This window comes from Macrobrachium nipponense, chromosome 19, assembly GCF_015104395.2.
Source record: "Macrobrachium nipponense isolate FS-2020 chromosome 19, ASM1510439v2, whole genome shotgun sequence".
Taxonomy (NCBI): Eukaryota; Metazoa; Arthropoda; class Malacostraca; order Decapoda; family Palaemonidae; genus Macrobrachium; species Macrobrachium nipponense.
Window position 1 is genome coordinate 24,645,037 of NC_061088.1, and position 18,524 is coordinate 24,663,560.

Here is an 18,524-nt window from a genome sequence, read left to right on the forward strand (position 1 = left end):
ATAAGTAGTATTATTGTATTATAAGTTTTCCATCTCCATCGCCAGCAGACATATAAAGTTTGGAATATCCATAATTAAGTATTTATTACGTGAGAGTTTGTTAAACACACCTATTATACGTGAATACAATAAAGTCTGTCTTCATAAGCACTAAAAATAAATTTCAAAAGGGTCACAGCCGGGTGACAGGTACGCGCAATTAAGAATTCCCTTCTAACATGAGAACAAGTGATGCAAGCACAAACGATAAATAACTCTGATAAGCTGGTAAGATAAGATTTTAAAAAGGGCGAGTTCACATTTGCGGTTCTCCCTTCTGAGAGAGAGAGAGAGAGAGAGAGAGAGAGAGAGAGAGAGAGAGAGACTTTTCCAGTTCCATAAAAAAAAAAAACTGGAGTCTGTTGCATGAGCCAGTGGCACCCCATTTATCATCCAGAGCAACTCATTGGACATAAAAAGAAAACTGCATCGAATTGAAATACAACGAAATGGAATACAGATGTACTCTACTGGTATGAGGGGCGGGTGGGGGTTAGGGTAGACTGTACACTCGTTTTGCATATATAAAGAGGAGGGATATTACAAGACATGTGAAACTGGAACAAATTGAGAGAGAGAGAGAGAGAGAGAGAGAGAGAGAGAGAGAGAGAGAGAGAGAGAGAATTTTAAGAACATTATGATTCCATCTTTAGTAACATTAAAACGAGAAAATGAAACAACAGAGTTATGTTATTTAAAGCGTTTATGTCTCTGTGGCGTGGTACCCTGTGTTGTTATCAAGCACCTGAAAAGGAATGCATGCCGTCAGCAATAGAGTGCGTGCGCGCTCGCGCTAGCACCCACATTCACGATAGCGAAGAAGGACTGACGGATCACCCTCTGCGCCCTCTTCAGAAGGTCTGCACAGCATCTTCAAGGCTGCGGGGCTTTGGGTGGACCCCGGGTTGTCCCCGACGGAAGGCCTTAAAAGACCAGGGTTATCTTCTGCATCTTCCTCTGTCTGGCGTTATTTTCTTTCTCCTTTTCAATCTCCGGCGAAGATTTCGAAATTTTTGCTACGGAGGAGCGCACACAATGCGCTTATTATCTTTTGATTGATAAATGAGTTAACATTCTCGCGGATGCACTCAATCATTTGTTTTTAATGCTCTCTCTCTCTCTCTCTCTCTCTCTCTCTCTCTCTCTCTCTCTCTCTCTCTCTCTCTCATTTATTACAGACATGGTAGACATGCCAGTGTATTTACAGTAGTAATCTTTACACGTTTCCTCGTATTTCCATAAACGCTAATAAACATAGAGAGAGAGAGAGAGAGAGAGAGAGAGAGAGAGAGAGAGAGAGAGAGATACCCGTATATTGTCAGTAGTAATTCGTATGTTTGCTTGTATTTCCTTAAGCGCTAATAGACATGCATTGAATAAACGCTCATAAACATGTATATATATATATATTATATTATATTTATATATATATATAATATATATTTATATTATATCATTATATTAATTATATATAAATTATATCATATATATATAGAAAAGAGAGAGAGAGAGAGAGAGAGAGAGAGAGAGAGAGAGAGAGAGAGAGTTTTTCATCACCAGGGAGACGTTACGCCTTTCATAATATAAATTTATATGTTGGATATTTTGGGAATATTTTTTTCATACCAGCAATTTATGTGGATGTTGAAAGATATATTGTTATGCTCTTCCACAAGTATATTTATTTCAAATTTGCATGAATATATCCATTTCTATTCCCTATCTGGTTTTCCCCGTTCCACATTTTCTGATGAATATGACGGAGCCTGCTATTGAATGAAAAAAAAAAATTTCTACATTTTAATAACATAAATATTCCATGCAGATTCGCTGAGGAATTGCGAAAGGTTGTAAAAATTCAAAGAAATAATTGCAGGCTCTGGAAGAGAGAGAGAGAGAGAGAGAGAGAGAGAGAGAGACAAGGGTTAGGGGGCAATAGAGAGAGAACTGAGGAACTTGTTTTGGAAATGCGGCCACGAACGTGCGAAAACAAACAGCCTCGATACTAAACGACTGCATGATGGTTTTATATCTTCTGTATCAGTCAGGTTAGGGGTCCAGATTGGGAATATTTTGGGGAGAAAAAGGGAAGAAGGGTGGGGCGGTTTATTACTCGTCGGCTATGTAATTTTGTACGGTAATTTGGATTCTCTTTCTTTCTCAACGAATGCTTGCTTACGCATACGTTTCTGACACCAAAAATTATTTCTGCCAGGGTTTTTTTTATGTATTTATCGGTGCTTGATGTATATTTAAAATAGATATTTTTGAAAGTATTTTCTCTCTAAAATATGATACTTTGGGAGCACCGAAGTCTTAAATTGAAAAGCTTATGGCCGTTGCTCCAGAGTATATTACCCACTGCCACTGGTAATTGGCGAGGACTTTTAAATACACCGAATTCATATAGTTAAGTCTTCATGTTCGTTACCATTAAATATATTATTCTAGACACCTGCCAATTGTAGCACAGTCGAAGCCTTTGTTTAAGCGCACTGGTCTTCCATTTATAATTTCAACCTGGAAATTCAAATGCCTTGGAAATTAGGGTGCGAAGTTCAGCGGCAATGCAAGACCCAGATTTTTATAGCCGGCAGTAAAGCATAAGAACAGTGTCGGCGAGAAAGCATTCTGCAGCGCCTCCGTGTGAGTAATGGATGGAATCGAGGCTTAGAGATTCTTCAGGAGGCAACTCAGCCAAAAGAAAGGCCTCGACAAAGTCAGGTCAAATTACTGTTATTAAGAGCGTACGACATCACGAAGAGGACTTTGCCGGGAAAGGGTTGGAGGTGTTCCATGGAAAGTCGGTCTCTCTCTCTCTCTCTCTCTCTCTCTCTCTCTCTCTCTCTCTCCTCGTTTGTTTTTATAACTTCTTTTTTGCTCCTCATCTTTCTATCGGCTCTTTCTTTCTTTGCTTGCTTGCTTGAGACTCTCAGAGCAAACCGTGGCCGAATCTCGTTGTTGTGTGTAACGCTGCCATTAAACCATGGAAGCGCCAAGGCATGTTTACTGATGACCCAAAAGGTGTTATTACCGGAGTTCTCCCACTTTGAGCAGATAGAGAGAGAGGAAGAGGAAGAGAGAGACGAGAGAGACGAGCTGAGACAGAAGAGGAGAGACCGGGAGAGCATTTGGTGGGGAGTGTGTTTTCCTGCCCCCCCCCCCCCCCCTTTCCAACCCCCACCCCTATCCCAACTGACCTGACCACTGGGTATCTCTTGCGTAGAAAAGTTGCCTTCCAAACGGAAATATTTACTTAGCGTATCATCGGTTTGCTAGCTTATTTATTTTTTTGTTCGTGCGAGTAAAAGAGATTTTCCAAATTATGGTGCGTCGCATGACACTTGACACTGTGGCTTTGCTTGGATGCCTGGCGTCTTCTTAGTGTTCATTTTTTCCATTTGGTTAAAAAAAATTATTAATTCCAGGCAAGACTGGGTTTGATATTTTCATTATTTATTTTGGTATTACTGTTGTGTGCTCTTAACGAAAGTAGAGAGTCTTTTGACGGAAAAGTCGCTTCGAATTCTTCCTTTGTATTTTATAACCTTGGCAGAAAAAGGAGATCACTCAGCCAATTAGAAAAAAAACTCAATGGGTGTGGAATTAGGCGTGGAGTAGTTTGAGAACGGGCGGCTTATACACGCCCTCTCTCTCTCTCTCCTCTCTCTCTCTCTCTCTCTCTCTCTCTCTTCGTACGGGTCTTGCTGGGTGGGAAGAACCCAAGGGTTCTAATGGAGAGTAGGGATGGTGGGGGCGGGGGTGGGGGCAAGGGTATGAGAAGAGATGTATTTTGTATTCGTGGCACTCAGCGAGCCGCAGTGGAAGGGTATTATTTCTCTTAATCTGTAAAATCATGACCGGGTATTTAGTGGATGGGTTTGCTCGCTACCTGACTATATAAAGAAGCGGAAGAGGAAAGAAGCAGAAGAGAAGAGAAGAGAAAGCTTCTAACCACATTTGCATGTGAGAGGAATTGTTCGTCTCCGGGGGATATTCTTCCTCATTCCCACCGGGTTTCTCTTTATACAGCTATCTCTCTATCTTTCCCCGATGATGTAAACTCTTTAGAGTTTCTTAAAAAAACGATAAAGCTGTTGGAGGAGATGGTTATCGCCTTTAGTTGTCATGATGGATATCACACGAACCCGCACGATATCCCTGCGTGTTTGACCAAGAGGCGTATCACGTGGCCACAAAATTGCGAGCTGCGTCTGCTAATGGGACTGGCTTATTTAGAAGTAGGAAATTTAATTAGTGTCTATTTTTCTTCAGACTTGGATTTTGCAGTTTATGCGGGTGATTAGAAGTTCATTCCCCATGTAATGTAAACGTGTTTACCTATCTATTTCTAACATAGATAGACAGATATTAATTGTGCGTTATAAAATCTTGTGTTCATAATTGAGGAATCTTCCTGAGTATAGTACATAAATATATGTTCCACCTTAGTGTGTGAATAGGGCTTAAAAAATGGCCTTAGTATTCTGTAAGAAAAATAACAAACTGAGAGCGCGGGAGGCAGTATGGGAGATGAAATGCAAGGTATGCTCTTAAAAATAATATATTAACAATAATAATAAGAATGGTAATAATACCAGTGCAGCAAGGATGGTTAATTCAAGTGACAACATCCGGTTGGTAGAATACTCAGTCTAGGGAAGGAAGGGTCTAGTGCAGCAGCCCTTCTGCTCAATAATGAGTATCAATTCAACCTGCGATAAAAACCTTTTCGGAAAAGCATATATACAAATGAATTTTTAAGTACAAGATCAGACCTCACTTGCATTCCCTTACGAAAACCAACCATGCGATTATTTAATTACTTCGTTTTCGTTTTCCCTTACGCTTGTGTTAACTTTTAGCTTGTTCGCTGTACGAATCTATTGTACCTTGGTTTTTAATTGTCACAATTTTATCTTGATTTTCGACTTTTGTGAGTCAGTATTTTTTTTCTTTCTTTCTTTCACTATTGCTCAGTAAGTATGTTTTTCCACTAATATAATGGTTGGTATCATTCCGGTTTATTAAAGATATCCATTCCTTTACGCAAATCGTTAGTTGTTTTTGTTTTCTTAACAAAATAATTTTTATTTAAGTAAAATTAAATAAAGGTGCGACACGTATTTTGTACAATTGTGAAATTTTTCATTTAATATTTTACTTTCTCTTTCCTTTTCTGCTTCGTTTTTTTTTAAAATCATTTCTTGATAACTGCAAAGTTGACATATCAAATTCGTATGATAAATTGTAACGAGCATCTACTGAGTAGGGTTTGCAGCAGTTACGGTCATTTCCTGAACATTTAAACTGCAGTTTAAAACACAAAAACGCACAGATTATTTTTTAAAGTAGAGTCACACGTCAAGATGAAAAAATGCAGATTCTGTTTCCCTTTTTCACGAACCCGAAGAGGTCTCCAGACGGCCACTTTTCAAGAGCGAATTTTCAGAACGAGGAGACTCTTTTGAATTCGCGAATTCTTGATTTTGTAATGACAAGGCGTGGCCTCTCTATCAACGTGAATTTATTAGCGGATTACATTTATCGGACCCATCGAAAGATTTTATTTTGTACTGGAAATTTTTTTCCCCGCTCGACCCGTTCTTAAAGCGCATAAACATATCGAGTATGAATCTTAATGCCTTCATATAGCATGTCGTTGGATTAAGAAAGGTTACTTTTACGAGACGCCCTGTCTTTCTCCAGACGTAACGCTTTTTTATTTTTTCAAGCGGTTACTCATTTGATTTTAACGCAGGAGACATAATGATAATATATCATCACTGTTATTATTTGATACAGAATGTTATAATAATAGGATTACCGAAAGTCACGTAAACTGTACAAAGAGATATAAACTACGTATATCATTTAAAACAGAATTGTAGATTGAAAAGATTGCTCAAATTCAAATAAAATAAGCGGAGAAAGAGACCGCGAGAATCATTAGCATTGCTTACCCCTTCAGAAATGGATAACAGACCAGGTCATGCAGTGACCTGTAGACCGACCTCTCCCACTCCTTCCAACATCTGTGCTCTGCAAATGACCTCTGCTGCAACTTTACTTTTACAAACTGTTGTTCCTAACTTTCGGGATTTACGCTTTCGCTATGTTGTTTTATGATTATGAATAACGTTTGTTCGCTGACAGTCAGTCAGTCTCTCTCTCTCTCTCTCTCTCTCCTCTCTCTCTCTCTCTCTCTCTCTCTCTCTCTTCATTTTTTTTATATCTGACTTTCGAAAAATGAAGACAACCTTTTTAGGAACACTGGTATTCTTTCATTTGGGAACTTATCATTCGTAATTGTCTTCCAAAGAATAAAATACATAAAAATGGCCCCTCCCTCTCTCTCTCTCTCTCTCTCTCTCTCTCTCTCTCTCTCTCTCTCTCTCTCTCTCTCTCTCTCTCTGCGGTTTAGTCGCCCTTATCTGATTTTCGAGGAGGACTTAACTAATTCCTTTTTAGCCTGGCGCAGTTGAGACATAAGTAATTCACTTTCCCCAATGTTGACTTTGATGCTGATAAAATGCAAATGGAGCGTGGGGGTCCTTCGGTTGTTTTTTCATCTTCATACATTATGAGACGAGGATCTCCCCTTTTGGACTTGAAGGAGGAGAGCCGAGAGAGGTCCGGGAAGGCCTTTGAAAGACTTCCTCCGGGGATTTATAACTGTTCAGTGAGAAGTCCATTTTTTGGAAGTGCCTCGTACCGTCTGAAAATTGTTCTATGCATAGTTTATATTTTTTGGAGCATTTCATTTCTATTTCAAATCTTTTAAGCTGGGGTTAAATGTATTGCCCTTTTCACTAAAGTTGGTAATCTATTTCTTTCACATAGATATTATACCAGGTGTTCAATAGCGTTTTCCAATAAAAAGTAATTGATTTCCTTCGAATAAATATATTTTTCAGCGAAGCGTTCTTTCTGTTTTACTGAAGCGTAATCGTTTCTTCGTGTAAGCTAACCTTATATTACAGATTTTTTAACATGTGTACGCCTAATAGCTAATACAAAATAATTTACGTATTCACATGTTATAAATAAATACTACGTTAAACCGGTGAACCGACGAATACTGTTATTCAGAGCGACCTATTATTTCTCTCTTTGACATGCTGCTGTTCCAACTCTTCACTCTTCATCTTCGTGAAACTGTACCCCCCACCCCCCCAAAAAAAAAACTTTTCCCAAGTATGTCCTACTCCAAATTAGTCATGAGAACCTGAACTCGGTAAGAAAAAATTGCTACTCCTCCTCCTCCTCCTCCTCATTTCCCTACTTCCAACTCCCTCCGCCTCTTCCTCCCCTATGACCTGATGTCAACATCTGTAAAGAATTGTCTGGCATATTAGTCGACAATGCAAGTTGACTGTCTTACGTTAAGGTGGCCCTCCGTATAAGGTTGACCTCCTTATAAGGCCGACCTTTTGGCCTCCTATTTCGCTGCCTCCCCAAGCAATTATAATGGCCTCTCGTTGGGGGGAAAGGGCTTTGTCTTAAAGGATCTTTTGACTTGCATAGGAGGAATTTTACGACTTGAATTTTTAACACGTTTCTATCTGACCATTCTTGGGATCCTTTTTTTTAATCTTGACTTGTGTTTTTATTTATTCAACGTCGTTTCATCACAGTCGTTTTTTTTTTCTTCTATTCCTCTCACTTTCTCGTCGTAATTCTCGCTTTCGTGCATTTCAACTCTTGCCGCTCACTTTTTGATATTCTTGACTATGTTATTGCATCTCTCTCTCTCTCTCTCTCTCTCTCTCTCTCTCTCTCTCTCTCTCTCTCTCTCTCTCTCCGCAAATGTGTGAAAAATGTCTAAGACGTATTCTCCGAGAAACTTTAGATGAGGGGGTTAATTCTCCAGAAACTCTAGAATCGTGTAAATGAAATCTCTTAAATCGTGAGCAGGTGTTTCTTAAACGTCAAGTTGAACCTGCGAAATAATTCATGTTTCTTTCGTTTTTTTAAATTTCGGGGTTTTTTTTATTCGTTTCCTTCTTCGTTCGCTTCTTTTGAGTAAAGTAAACGATAATTTCATTTCATTAAATTATTTTTCTTGAGAAAGAATTAAAAATGCCTCCGAAACACGTATTTGAAATTGAGGTCAATTTTATTAACATGAGTTAATACTGTTTTTTTAAGACATTTGTCAATGGAGTACTTAAGTATAGAACGTTTTCAAATCTTTGTTTAAATTTTTGTATTTATATTACTTTATATGCAAACTTTACACGAGTGCGTATACGTTATACCCAGGTAATAACTTGGCTAAGTAAAAGATGTTTGGCATATATATAGATTTCCACAGACGTACAGTGTTGTTAATTTGCTTTCAGAGGCTTTGCTTTGTGCTCCATTTTGGATACCGTCACGTGAGAGAGAGAGAGAGAGAGAGAGAGAGAGAGAGAGAGAGAGAGAGAGAGAGATAATGTATGTTTACAACACGGATTTAGTTTCTCCAACCCAAACTCAAGTGGTGCCACGGGCTTGAGAAAGGTGACACAGGAGGTTAAAGAGAAATGAAATGCAAGGAGAGGAAAAAAAAGATATGTGCGTGTTTGTGTATGTATGAGAGAGAGAGAGAGAGAGAGAGAGAGAGAGTAAAGGCGACATAATAATGTCCTTTGTCTTGTTTCGTATATAAGGTTATGCGTGAATTGCATTTCAGTCAGTGATTTGTGTATTTCTTTTCCATTTCCCGGGGTGGGGGTATGTATTAAGGGTGAAGTGAGTTGAGTTGAGTGAGGTTTGGGTTTCTGGGGTTAAGGTTGTGTTGTGTGGGTTGGGTAAGGGGGTGGTAAGCAGGTTGAGGGTTGGGTGATGAGTTCAAGGGGTATTGGGGGTATGGTTTTGTTTTTAGTTAAAAGGGTGAGTTGGGGGGTTTTTTGGTAGCGGGGGGGGATTAAAGGAGTGAGTTGTTTCGTGATTTAGTCATGGAAGCATTTATTGCAGTAGGTTTTTTTATAGTGTAATTAACTCTGTGTGTATATAGATATGTATAAATATATGTACATAATGTAAATGTCTGTATCATAAAAATGTAGGACCTGAAGTGTCAAGAGGGGAACATTACATAAAACCGTTGGCGGATGACGTCACATTTCAATCCTTGCTCTATCATAAAAAGAAAATGTTTATTTAAGTTTACTACTAGCTGAATAAACCTATCCCATTTTTTTTTAAAAGAAAAATGAGACAGTTTAAGAATGTCGTGAATGACTGATCGATTAAATGCAATGAATTGACGTCAAACGAACACTCATGAGACGAAGCCAAAAAAAATTCTATTTAAGTGAAATAATTCAGTGTGTTAAAAGATGGAAGAACCCGATATAAAATCATCTTTTCCAGATTTCTCTAACAAAGATAACCTAATCAAAGCGACTATGACGTAACATCGCATGAAGTGACAAGAGACGGAAGGCCTATACAAGAGCCACCGACTGGCTTTCATTATTAATGGATCTGCCATAAACTAATCAGACTCCTTCCTGTCGTCTCCCGTGAGGGTTCAGTACGTTTCGTCTTTTCACGTATTGTATCGTATGACGTGATGCCATTTTATTTTATTTTTATACCCTTTATTTTTCAGTGAATATATGAACTCGGATGCGGATCAGCAGGTCTCTAAGTGCTTCAAGACGCCATTGGTTTGTCGCCATAAATATATTTAGGGAAGATAATAAAAACCTTGAAAAATAATAATAAAAGTCTTGCAAGCCTTTGATTTATTTTGTAGTTCTTAAATCTATTGATTCCTACGGTAAAGGCAAGGTGTCACATAATGATAATTTAGGGATTTTGTCGATTTAGTGATGGATCTTATCTGTAATAATAATAACAACAGACTTAAGGTTAGAGTATGTATTAAAGTCTCACCACCTAAAGAATTATATTATTTTAATAGGGCACACTCAAGTTTTTATCACTTGCAAAATGAAATATTGGATTTTTATCACCTAAAGAAAATATCGAACTTTTATTGCTTAACTTCTACTTACATATTCGCAAGTTTCAATACTTTTTTTCTCTCTCTAAGTCGCGCGATGTCGCCTTTTCACCACCCGCAAGAGGAAAGAGAAGGATTGGAAGTATAAAGAGTCTATCCCATAAAGGATGCTCCTTCCATTAATATGCAAACATCCTGCGAGAGTCTATTTGAAAATGGGTGGAGTCATGGGGGACGACCTCATTCATATCCTTCAGGATTTCTTCAACAGCTCCGACCGATCCTGTCCGTCCGAGGGAATTTCATGGGAACGTTCTTCTTTTAGTTCTTTTCTTAGCTCTCTCTCTCTCTCTCTCTCTCTCTCTCTCTCAAATAATACTTCACTGCTATTTTTAAGTCACGTAACCGTTTTAAATTTAAAATTGTAAATGTCATCGTTTGAAGGTTTACGTAACTGCTTATAAACAACGGAACTTTATATACATCGTGTTCAAAGATTAAGTGAGAGGTATACCGCATCATTAATCCATCTCCATCCCTTAGAACGCATCGGTACGTCTAAAGCTTTTGTTGTCCCCTTCCTGATAACAGTAACAGCAGCAGCATCAACAACCAACATCTCGTAACTGATGATGCTGCGAGATTAGACTTATCCATCAGCCAGTGGTTTCAGCTCATAGATTTACCCGACACCATAAATAATTGTGATCTCTCATTCTGTTAAAGCTAAAGAGGGCGTCTTGAGAGAGAGAGAGAGAGAGAGAGAGAGAGAGAGAGAGAGAGAGAGAGAGAGAGAGAGAGAGAGGTTAAATGTTTCCAAGGTTGAAGTTTGGGATATATTACATGCATAAAAGATAGACGTTCATGAGCATATATTCTTGAATAAATTAACAATGTTTACCATTATATGTGTAATCTCTAGGATTGCACTCTCTCTCTCTCTCTCTCTCTCTCTCTCTCTCTCTCTCTCTCTCTCTCTCTCTCTCTCAGATATCTACCTCAGTACAAAAATCACAACAAATGTGACTGCAGTATTATAACTTATTATACATTCGAATTAGGAAAAGCTTAGCATTGCTATTTGGTGCCACAGTATAACCGCTATTCTTCATTGCCTTTGCATCTTGTACTCTGTGTCCCGTAAGGAATTCAATACCAACATAAAATGCGCGATGAATTTAATTTTTTAATGGATTTTTTATTCATTAGGACAGCTGTACAGAAACCCGAGTTGTCATTAGATAAATGTTCTTTATATTCTCCATAGAATAAAAAATAAGTTACACCTTACTAGTACTCTCTCTCTCTCTCTCTCTCTCTCTCTCTCTCTGTATATATATCTATAATGTGTGTGTAATAGTTATATATTACATTGTAGTTACTTTAACTGCAAAAGCAAAAATAAGAATTTCGATGGAAAATATGAAATGTTTATGTCGTTATGAAAAATAACTACTCATTCTTTAACATTCCTAGTTTTCTAATACTGTATATAAGGCGATTTAGAGGAAATTACAGCCTATCGATGAAACGGGTAAACGACAGATTATTTCAAGAGGAGGGCCTACTCTTTATAGCAGTAATCAGTACATGGTTGTATAGAAGCCCATCGGTCCGTTTTATCTTATCTTTTCTCCATGTTAAAGTTGACGGGGGTGAACGTATTGTGACATTTTGATCGACATTTCTTTCTTAAGATCGTTCTGAGTGAAATCGGAGGCTTTTGATGTGTTTATTTTTGCTATCGTTTGGATATGACTCTTGAAGAAATGTTTGTCATAGATTATGTTAGGATGATAATGTAACTATTTAAGGTTATGAGAGCATGATAGTCTTGAAGCTGCAATATTCGGATTTTGTATTATCTAGAACCCCGAGTTTTCATCGATAGTGTATTTTGTATTCCCCGTGATTAAAATAAAAAAAATCTCTAGCTGTTCCGAGTTTCATGTTTTTATTATGTATGAATTCGAAATTTCCTTGTACTCTGGAACATTCAAAGAGCTTGACCAGGTATATGCCGTAAGCCTAGCGTTGACCATCAGGGAGCTATAGATTTCAGGGCAGCTTAAATCACCTGTATGACTGGTATTTGCCAGTGGTTGAGGGATGATTATGAGCGCTAGACTCGGGAGTAACCACAGGAGGTAGCTGATCCATCCTAATAGTAATCACGCTGATGAAGTATTCAGATGGAATGAAGAAGAGGGGAGAGAGAGGGAGAGGGAAGGAGAATAAGAATTACCTTCATGAGGTGTTCACTTTAAATAAAGACGAAGAGAAGGTGGAGAGAGAAGGAGAGAGATTATAAAATTAAGTAATAACAAGAAGTGGAGGAGGGGAGAGACCGAAAGGCCAAGAGGCAGATTGAGAAGGATTGCATAGACTACGAATTAATAAGGAAGATCCTCTTGCGCGAATGAAGTGGTAAAAGGAAGGCGCTCACAAACTGTAGGAAGGAAATACAGATTGGAACCGCGGGGAAAGGAACTGGCGGGAGGGGGGGTTTTTGTTATATAGGGGGGACGGGTAACTACTCTTTTGTGGTCTGGTTGGGTGTTGGGGGCTCGTTCGAGCCCGAGATGGCGATGAGATCTTACGGTCGGGAATTAATCATAAGCATGAATAGAATTTCGTATGTAGTCACCCTACTCGACAATATATCATGGCGACCATCGCCCGATTTTGAAATTCAACTTGATGAAGTGTGAATACACATGGGTTGAGGGAGGGAGGGAGGTAAGGAAGTATGGGAAAGGGAGATGGAGCGAGAAGGAATTCATGTTCTTTCATAGTCCTCAACTTAGTCGATTTTTTTTTTTCATAAAGACAATGAATCTTTAATGATTTACACTTTTGGTAAATATGATTTTGTAGAAAAATTCTGACTTTGTATATACCATATAAGTAATCGTACGTATGTATAATATCTATGCTAGGAAATTATGTTTAAAACCTTGTCATTGATTGGTATTGCATATAGTCAAATCGCAAAAGATTTTATTTATTTAAACATAACTAATGAGCTGCATTTAAAGAACTGTTGTATATGTGAAACTGAACGGGCCTATACGTAAGGTTTTGTTGACATGAGCAATAAATAACACACAGAAATGAAAAAAAAAATGAAAAATAGCTGACTCTTATGTGAGGTAGCAATTCCTTTAAAATGCTTCATTAATAACGCGAGGAAAGCGGGCCACCATGATTTATCTCGGTTCCAAGTGTTTTGAAAAAAAAAAAAAAAAAAAAAAAAAAGGCCCATTTCATCGGCTCTTGAAGCTCATAAAGAAGGCCTTTTAGCTCTCCATTTATGCATATGGTAATAGGTAACATATAAATCCGAGGGAATAATTATGCAAAATACACCTCTCAGGTGACACAGCTCCTTTCAAACTGTAACAGGTTTGAAGGATTGGAGATTTACAGCATTTTTTCTTCTTCGCATTTTCAAATTGGTGGGTGTGATGGACATAGCAAATGGCTTTCAATTACCTTGTAATTTGAAGGTTAGTAGTTTACCGAAAGTGGGGTCTGAGGTTCTGCCATGGGAAAGTACTGTTATTATTGCATGGTAATGAATATGGTAATTGCTTTTCGAGACGTAATGTGTTTTCTTTGCTGATTACATTGCATTCTTTTTCGTTCCATCTATTACGCTGAACCTTTATTTCTCTCCTCAGTCGCAAGGAGTTCATTAGGTGTGTTACATAATTTTGTGTTTCATATATCACGTATGAGGGTATTATTTTTGCACTGCCGTAAATTACATTACAGCAATAACTTTCAAACTGTTACATTGATTTGTAGGTAACTGGTGCGAATCACAAAAGTAATTTCCTAGTGTGTTTATATATATATATATATATATATATATATATATATATATATATATACATATATATATAATCTATATATATATTATATATTATATATATATATACTAGTCCCACATACATACATACGTAAAATACAGACATACATTAAATCATGCATAGGTGAACTAGACCATTATGTATAGTAAATATCCTTCATTACGGTAGTATATTTGACAATAGTGTTCAGGAACCCTTGGAGTACCTTTTACTCCACAACTGAAAAATCATTCCAACTTCTTTCCATCAGGGTTATTGGTGTCAAGCGTATGTCTTGATTGATGAGGTTATGGTAACCCAAATGCGTGTGCCTAAAAGAATCATTACCGGATAGTTTCCTATACGATCGTTCTGCCTTTATTCAATTGATAACTGCTTTTCCAGACAGGTTGGTTACACACAATTTACTATGACTGTTTGGAGCTTCTCGGAATTGGCTAAAAACGTAATATGGTTGAGTAATGAAAAGGGAAAATACCACTGCAGATTTATTTTTTACACAAGCCGTCCTATACAGTATTTGACTGATTATTGTAATCAGCCGTTTGCAGATAGTTTAAAGTGAGGGCTCTCATTACACATATGAGTAATACAAAGCTTACATAATCTTTAGAATTTTATGCTTTATTACCTGAAGATCAACTCCTCTTTGATAGTTACTATTATTTATTTATTCTAAGGTTTCTGTGAACAATTTCTTTAAGAAAGACAATAAATGATACAATTATTAATAATTTTAACGGAATTAAGTAAGTAAAAGTACACAGCATATTCTGTTAAATGAATAATGAAAATTACACAACAGCTTTAGAGCGAGAGCTTCCATTGAAAATCCTCATATTTTACTATGACAACACAGGCTCTTGCTCTTAACATCAGCCCATAGGGACATTTCTTGTGTTATTTATGTAACAAAGCATAAGCATGGAATGAGTAACTGAGAGAAAGTGCAAAGAATGACCACCAGTGTGAGGGATTGGTCTGAAATGTAAATTTCCTTTGAGTGGTTAAATAGACCCCCATATTTTTACCCGCCGTGGTTATGGTAATAGACGGATAATAGATTCCCAAGGTAATTACGTAAAATACGGCGGGGGAGTGACGACTCCATTTTCAGAATTGAAACCGTTCGAGTAGTTTTGAATATTTGCTGTTTTTGGTAATTATGTTGGTCGAGATTATTCCTGCAGGTAGTCATGAAAAAAATATTATTACTCATTCGTCAGTCTGGGCTCTCCTCTTACGTACTAAGAAAAAATGAATTTGTTATAAATCGATAACAGTTGTACATCCTAAAAGGAGATTGGGAGAGAGAGAGAGAGAGAGAGAGAGAGAGAGAGAGAGAGAGAGAGAGAGAGATGCAGCATGTAAAGATTTTGTACTTACAACAGGGCATAATTCATTGAATATACGAGCTATCATGATCAAATTCTCCCTAATCGAAATCATCATTCCACTGAAGTTTGAGAGAGAGAGAGAGAGAGAGAGAGAGAGAGAGAGAGAGAGAGAGAGAACAAAGGTTATTCCACAACTGCCATTATTACCCGAGGAAGACGGATCAAGACGGAGAAGAAATGGTGTCTATCTTAACTTCCAAAAGCGGGACTCATAAGCCCACCAAAAGCCCGAGCCAGAGAGACCAGAGCCCTTGAAGAGCCTGTCATAAAACCAGCATCCTGCAAATATAAACCAATAAAGTGAGGGTGTTACCGCAGTTGTAAATAACGAACTTCCCTTTTGTTCATTTGCAAACCTTGGCAGGCAAAAGCACACACAGAAAGAGAGAGCCTGGTGCCTTACGGTGATATGGGTCAAGTATTCACCTTCAAACATGAACTTTAACCCGTCAGGCATCTTGTTTATGGACCCAGTGTCATCGGAAGTGATGCGACTGTTTTTTTCTAATCAATGTGACTTATTTAAAAAAAACATTTTTTAAAAACCTTAATAAAAAGGAGATTACAGATAAGAGATGATGTTTACGGTACGTCTGTGACGTCATGACGCAAGGGTTACTTCATCTTGGCTTCCCATTATGCAGAGAAGAGGTAACCCGCCCAAGTTGAATATTAATAGAGCATTGCTTTTGAGGATATTATTATTGGAATGAATTTTGAGTCAGACTCTCTCTCTCTCTCTCTCTCTCTCTCTCTCTCTCTCTCATATAACTGGTATGGGAGGTGTCTTTTTGACTGGATGCTGATGCACGTGGCCTTTAATTATGATAATTCACTTGCGACGCTGCATCCAAAGTCACGCAAACGGTTTTTCTTCTCTCTTTTCACATTTTCATTGCTGAAAGTTAAAACGTACATTCGCTTCGAAATCGAATGATCAAGCCTTTCTCCTCAAGAGTTTTCATTTTATTTTCATTTAAAGTTTTATTTCATGTTCCCTTACCACCTCAACCCGTCCTCCTCCTCCTCCTTCACCCGGCATCTCTCTCTCTCTCTCTCTCTCTCTCTCTCTCTCTCTCTCTCTCTCTCTCTCTCTCTCTCTCTCTACCAAATGTAACAGTGCTTTATATCTACTTTTAAATCTTTTGTTCAATCGTTTTTCTGTTGATTTTCTAGAATTTTATTCGTATTCTGTTATTTTAACGTCCGTTCCTCAACTTCCTCCTCCCTCCGCCACCATTCCCCTCCCTCCAGACCCTCTTCTTCTCCTTCTCCTACTCCTCCTCCTCCTCCTCCACTTCTTTCCTCATCGTGGCTTAACTCTGCATATCACTCTACATGACAGCCTATTTTACGTTTCATATCCCCCCACATCCTTACATCCCCCCCCCCCTTTCTCCACCCACCCCCCCTCTCACTACTTCTTCTTTAACCAATATTATGAAGTCCACTATATCAAGTCCTCTCACCTGGAAGTCAATGAATAAAGTCCTAATTAAACCACCGTCTACCTGGTCACGGATGGTGAGTTGCCAAGTCACCAATATTTGGATTTTATATTATCCACTACCCATCGTGAGCTCGGAAAGGCAGAGAGAGCCAGGTCTGACAGCCTTTGGTTACATTATAATATATATATATATATATATATATATATATATAGATATATATATATATATATAATACACACACACACACACACTATATATATATATATATATATATATATATATATATATACACAATAAAGTTAATCAGAGCTTTGCCTCCGACCTTTTTCAACAATAACTGTTTATGTCATTATCGTTCGAACCGGAATAGGCACACCCAAAAAACAATGCTCTTCTGCTCTTTTTGTTTACTAATATGACCCTTTATTGCAAACTCTTATATATATATATATATATATATATATATATATATATATATATATATATTTATATAAAGAAAACATATATATATATATAGAAAATAGAAGAGCAACGAAGATTTGTATAATGAAGGCCAAGCGAAAAAAGTCCATGGAACGGATTTTAAGGGTGTACTAAACAAAGTCAAATTCAAATCGACTTTTACTGTCATGAAAACAACCTTGTTACATTCTGAAATAAAACGTGATTGCATTGGATGTTAACTTGCCGGTGTAATTGCTATTGTTTATAATTAACAACCAGATAAAATCGTTTTACAGAAAGCAGTGGAGTTTTCTGATTGCGTCCGTTGTAAATTTGACCCTTTTCACGTTGTAAATATTTCCCCTGTTTAACGTTATCTCCATCCGCATCGATTAAGATCACGATTATCATCAAATACATTTTGCCGTTTCCTGGACGAAGGAAGTCTCGTTCGATCCGACGGGCCACGTGGTCAGTAACTCGGATAATAAACCTGCCAGGGTTGACTGTGGCCGAGTTTATGCTCCCAAGACTTCATTCCACGGTGCGTTAGTGAACGTCAGACTACATACACACATCGTCGTCAGTCTAATTTATAATAATGTGTGTTCTTAATTATCAGCGACCCATTAACCTCCCCGTTCTTATTTTTTTTTCTTTCTTTATATATTAGATCCCTCTCTAATCTTTGCTGGAAGATAACGTTTCTCTCTAATCAAAACTGGGATGTTGACTTATTTATACTCTTCGCTTCTGCATCAATTACCCATAAATTTGTCGTCAGGCGCTCTCTCTCTCTCTCTCTCTCTCTCTCTCTCTCTCTCTCTCTCTCTCTCTCTCTCTCTCTCTCCTACATCGGATGATAAATAGCTGATTATAGGATGGACGTAGGGTATAGGCTCACTCCCAATTATAATGACGAGAGATAGGGATGGAGAAATTCCGGGAAGGATGTGGAAATCTGAGTCATTTACACACAGAGAAGAGAGAGAGAGAGAGAGAGAGAGAGAGAGAGAGAGAGAGAGAGAGAAAGTTCATAATTAATGAGGATATTATTGCAAGAGGGTACATGGCTATAATAATGAAGAAAGTGTGAAAAGGAAATCAAAATCACACAAAAAAAATTATTGTCCCTATTAATGGAGATCGGATGATTTCACTTGACCTCCAGTTTGTTATTGTGATCATTATCACTCCAGTTATTAGGAAGAAGAAAATGCTTCGAAATGAAGTCAAGTCTCAACAGGATACTTGACTTGAAGAATAGAAGAAAACCAAAGCATTCAGGATATGTTGGCTTTAGTAACGATCTGAATTTTATAATCCTACCTACGACAGGCGAGTCTTTCAAAGAGAGGAA

At 37.8% G+C, this 18,524-nt stretch overlaps 1 protein-coding gene across 1 annotated transcript in view; it reads left to right on the forward strand.

Moving 5' to 3' along the window:
• LOC135215266 (protein jagged-1b-like) overlaps positions 1-18,524 on the forward strand; it is a 380,196-nt gene that overhangs the window by 298,540 nt on the left and 63,132 nt on the right.